Source organism: Rhea americana, unplaced genomic scaffold (genome assembly GCF_003343005.1).
Source record: "Rhea americana isolate MKP2758 unplaced genomic scaffold, rheAme1 scaffold_52, whole genome shotgun sequence".
Classification (NCBI taxonomy): Eukaryota; Metazoa; Chordata; class Aves; order Rheiformes; family Rheidae; genus Rhea; species Rhea americana.
In genome coordinates, this window is record NW_028186668.1 from 1,546,396 (window position 1) to 1,552,395 (window position 6,000).

Below are 6,000 nucleotides of genomic sequence, written 5' to 3' on the forward strand. Positions count from 1 at the left end.
AAACACRGTTGAGTTCTAAACATGCTAAAAGCTCCCCCTGCTGTTGAAGAGCCATTTAGAGATGAATTATCCTATCTGTTCTTAAAAGAAAAACCACRCTCAAATGCCGTCAATGAGCTAATGATCAAAAATGCTTACTTCAGTGAGGACATTTTCAGTTGAAATAAAGAAAGTATGTTTATTCTGATGTTAAATTATGGTGACATAAGAGAAAAGCTATGAGAAGAAACAAGCTATTCAGTTAAGCCAAATGAGGAAAAAAGCTAAACGTAGAATCCTTCTCTTATTAAAAAGCCTCACCACCGTTTTTCAACACTAGAAATAAACTGAAATTTTTGCCAATGTAAATTTTGTGATTGTACTATAGATTACAATACTTTAGTAGTGAGGAAAATTAAAAAAATAGTTACTTGAGTTTCATCTGGTTAAAGCTTATGAATTTAATCTGACTAAGATAAATTAGCAGCTTCTGAGGATTACACTGTTGCTGTTTTACGTGAATTTTGAGTAATCAGATTAGTCCATTGTAGTTATGGTGTTTTTTCTAAGTAATTGTTTTCATAAGGTATGTCATCCAGTGCACTGTATGACGAAGATAGCCATTTAATTTTCCTTAGAAAGCGTATGCCAAATAGTTAATGTGACTGACAGTTGCAGGCACATATAGAATCTCAGAGCAGAGGGGAAAGGATATGCAACCAAYATCCAAATGCTTTCATTCGACTCAACTAATAAGAATTTTAATTATGTGTCACTGCTCATCTGAGTTGCAGTAACGCTTAATATTAGCTCAAAATGCATTTCTTGAGGATCCATTCTCCGTAGGCCAAGCATCCTGCTTGGACCACATCCTAAAGATGTATTGAAATTGTCTAAATGGAAATAACGCCTGGATACAGTCGTCTGAACTAGCAAAGACAGGAAGATAGTTTTCTTAACATATTGAAGAAATACATTTATATATGTGATAGATGTTTTTATAATTTTCTCTTTATGAAAATGTGTTCCTGCTATCCATACAAAGCAAACATCAGTTAATTGGAGGGATACATGCAACTAAGTAACAAACTTTTGGGAATGGATTTAGGGAAAATATCACCAAATACATTATGCATAGATCAATTTGCAAGTTACACTAGTGCAATTGGGCATGAACCAGTGAAATTACACAAAGGGGTTAGAAAGAAAGCATCTGAATAACATCAGGTTGCCCATTCATTTCTTATGGATAATCTAATTAGCCTTAACATGTATCATGTTTTGTTGCTGCTTGATAAAGTCTCATCTAAATAAAGTATTTTAAAAGCATTTATTCACCATAATATTTAATAAATTGTATGTCGAGTTTGCACTTTTTCCTTGTATTAACATRTGGTTAGAGAACAAGTAATGTGTGTCACTTTTTGAGGCTGTGCCTCATTTCAACTGGCAGTTTATTGTCTGTGTTGGATTTCTGCTCTCCTTTGCAGATGAAGCAGCATCACAGTTCTCAATTTTCCTGTGGTTTACTCTTCTTAGAGAGTTGGTCACACATCACACTCCCTTGATTTGTATCAGCAACACATCTGCAGAATATTAAGGCCTATTTTATTCTTGTTTTTCTTTTATATATAGGCATCTGTTTTTTGTTATTTATGATAAGACCTCTCAAGCTCAAAGTGTATTTTATTGTTTATCTTCTCCTCTTAATTCTGGATCACTTCTATCAGTGAAATCTTACCTATTGTGATAACATTTATCTGATTTCATGGGGGAAACATAAAGGATTTACAAGTTTCTAGTATTACCCTCCAGTTACAGGACTTTGCTATATTTAAAAATGAATGYGTTTTTAAGATGTCTTTCTGGTCTGACATTCTGTTCCTAGATTCCATCTATATCCAGACAGAAATTCTTGTTCTGTTCCATCAGGATTATTTTAAATAGCTCTTTGATTTTCATTTCTCCCTTTTATAACTATCTCCTCATAAAAACTAAAGGGATTGTCAAGTGCTTACCTCCCTAATGTGGATGCTGAATGTTCATCTTACTAATGAAAAGAAAAATACTTTAGATCTTACGAGTCCTCTTTCAACACATTGCATGATTTCAACATTTTATTTGGTGACGACTGTCACCTTAATACATCAATTTAGTGTATGCAGAGTAATTTTTTTTTAAGTTTAGCTGTTTCTACTAAAATATTTTAGCGTATTTTGAGAAGGTAAAATGTTTCTAAATGATTATATTTTTGAATGATTTTTTCCTAGAAATGAGCACTTGAGTATCTTGCATACAGCAGAACTAAACTGATCTCTTTTGAGCAAATAAACTRTTTCATCTTTACGGCTGTCTGACATAAAAAGGAGGATTCATTGATGACTAATACAGCCATATTCTATATGTCTTTGTGCACAATCTTCCTGAGAATCTTTTAGTGAAGTATCTTTCTAGATTTTCTCTAGTCTGACGGGGTCAGTTGAAGTGAAAACTGATAGCAAATTTCAAATTACTGTTTTTTTCCTGCTGTCTGAGGTGTCTGTTTAAGCTACTGAACAGTTAGGCTTGGCCAGTATCAGTTGCTGCAAGTAATATAACTTAAATAAAGTCCTTAAGTATAATCTGTAGTTTGTATAATACAGCAGGCCTATATATATATATATATATATATATATATATATATATATATTACTGATGCTGATATGTATAACAGTGATGTCTAAAAGGTCTAGTTTACATGAGGACTTATGCAAAACCTTATGGCTTACGTGAGCAGGTATGTATTAACCCAAATAAAGGCTGTAAATCTATCCCTATTACTTGTGTATTAAAATAGCCCTCATTATCACTGCATTTGGCCACTTCACATTTATCATATGATTTTATTCTAACAAAACTTATAAGGGAAGAAGACATTACCATGAAATTATTAAAGGGGAGAATGGAGGCAGATTTCAAGGAGAAGTTTTGAACAATTGAAAAATGTGTGTCTAATTCTACATACAATGAATGAATATAAGCACCTCGCCACCACTGTTGTCTCTGAAAACTGTTTTCAGAAGGTCATAAGTGGATATGCAATTGGCTCTACTTCTTCTGTAAGAATACTGGCCAGTGGGGCTGATATGCTCACTTCATGAAGATTTCTGCCTGCACTGAGTTGCTAGTCAGCGAGCGTCTTTGAGCACTTTCTATTTGTTACAAGCAAAAATCAGCTGAAAACATATTCTTTTACTCTGGGCTAAAGCTGATGTTTTTTGCCTGAAACAAGTTAAGAAGTGGTCATAGAAACTGACTCCACAATGGCCCAGCTGATCAAGATCAAGCCATCAGTCTGTGTCTATAGTAATTTAACAGGAAAACTGTGACTAAGTCAAGACTGAGATCTGACTGCCAGCTCAGGATAAGGAAAAATAAGAACAGGTTAGTATAGCCTGAATAAATTAATTATACAGATATCAAGCTGTTTGTTTAAAAATGATTGCCATCAGAATATAAGCCCTATAAATTCTTCATTATGCTATGAGCAACTCATACAATCTCCCTGTATTCAGAAGGACTTCTGCAAGAGCTTAGCTGATTCTCTATAGCAACACAGACAGAGGAGAAATGGAAATTGTTTCTGGATCTCATTTCTTTTTTAACATCATTTTAGGTTAAATTCACCTTGGCAACTAACCCCTTTGCTCAACTTTTTTTTGCTGCCATCAGCTAACCTTTTTATCTTTTTGTTTTTGAAGGTATGTTTGAACAGACATTGAACAAAGGACAAATTATGACTAATCGTTTGATGGATATGTAAGGAAAGAMGAAAAAACCCTCTAGCTCCCATCTTAAACTAGGAACAAGAGCAGCCCTTTTGTTCTCCTTAGGAGCTTCTTTTTAGTCCTTGTCTCCTGATCTACAAGTAGAAGGGAAGAGTATGACCACATGTTTCATAAAGGGTGGCATATTCAGCAACATCTGAATAGAAGATGCAGTAGCCATTTTTTCACTTGCATGGTAAACATTCAGATCTGACTGGTATAGAGTTAAATAACCCCCATTTCCTAACTGTAGGTGAAAGGTGCCTAGAGCTCATAGAAGCACATATCAACTTTTTCAAATCAGTATTGTGTGGAAATTCAATGTAGTATACAATGAATTAGCTCTCATTGCATTCCAAAGCCAAAAGCAGWGAAGGAAGGATTAAAATGATGAGACAATCCAGAGCAAAATAAAGACACATTAAATGGTAAAGAAATAACATGGCAAATACTTTCCAGAAATGTACCATTTAAAGTAACATGTGTCATACTATCTGATTTATTGATCAAAGGGGGCAATATACAAAAAAACACATATTATTATCAGTTCTTTTTCAAACYTAATCAGTGCTTGCCTTGCATTTGAGAGGTGAACAGCACAAATACTAGTAGGCTGCTAATGAAAAATTGTTTAATGTGTGCGGAGTTTACAAAGCCTGYGAGGAAGTGAGATGCAAGTGATGCAAATGTCTGAGATTTTGGTTGGTAAAAATTAACAATRGATCTAACTGACTGTATGAAGTTATCTCAAATTTCAGTGTTTCAGGATAGAGTTCTATACTTAAGAGTACGTATGCATTGTTTAGTAAGGGTTGCCCAGTGTAATTTCAGATATAGCAAGTCAAATCCTTTTTTTATGACCCTTTTCTAACTTTTGTAGTTTAGCTTGCATTGGGTTTTTGAGGAAGGGTTGGGTCTGTGCAATTTTGCATAAAAATAGAACAAATATTGGGTGACCACATTGTTAGAGATGCTTGGTCTGTAGGGTGATAAAATAATGCAGTGTTTCAGACTGTCTATTTRGTTACTTTGGTTGGTTTCTTTGCTAAGAGGATGGAAAATGTCACTATGTCACTGTCGTAATTGATATTAAAATTAGAGAAGTAGTTCTTTCATTTCTTTTTCAGAATATTAAACTGCTATTCACCATTGGAAAATTTAATGAGAAGTATATGGTCCTGTTGACAGGGTTTTATGTCAGGATTAAGGAGGCCTTGGTTTTATTGCTGGYTGCTGGTGGTTTTACAGAACTTAGTTCAATGTTCTGGTTTCTGGGTGATAGAAAACAATCTAAATAATAAAAAAAGTATTATTATAATATTGGCTTTAAGGATTTAAGGATTAATTTGCTCAGTTGTTACCTTTCTTTTTCCACTTCTTCATACTTAAAGTCTTTGTACTAYTTCCTAAGAGACCCTAAGTGATCCTAAAAATCCCATATATTTCAGTATGTTCTTGGAAATAAAAAAATGTAATTCTTTTTTAGGCCTGTTAAATTCATAACAGCAGTKAACTTTTGCATGGTTCCAGTGCCTGTTATGTTTAAACAAAATAAAAATAAAAAAAAATAAAATAAAAGAAGAGAGAATTAGTTCCTGTATTTGCTATATCGCTGTTCATTACTAGAGTGTGGATCATTGATATAATATTGCTACAGGAATTCTTGCTATGATTCAGTGATAAAGAAAAGGAGCACTTCCCAAAGCCCTAAGTAATATAATAGGGGAAATACTCACTATTGAAATTTTCCAATATTCAGTATTTAGGGCTCACCCACAGCTGGGTGAGTGAGTTAAGCAGGAATTAGTTTTATCACTAATCAACGTTTAAAGAGAAAATATTTTTTTAATACTTCTTTGCAGTTCCAAACCMTATCTTCTTAATCAGCTTTATTTTGGCTTTGGAAAAGCTGGGATGGGGAGGAGTTGTCAGTTTGTTTGTTTGTTTTTGCYGTGATTGAGTGTTTCACATTCCCTTCAAGTTTTTATTGTATATGTGAATTAACACATTCTTGGCTTCAAAATTCTCATAACAATTAAAGCAATCTGAAGAGAAACTTGAAAATAAATATTCCATGCAGTCAGTTTTTCCTGTTAATAAATGGTTGTTTGTTACATAAAGGCTGAGCATAATAGCATGGATAGTGACTCTGGGAATAAGTACTTGCATTGAGAAACAGTATCAGCATTTCTTTTTGCATTTTTCTTTTTACTGG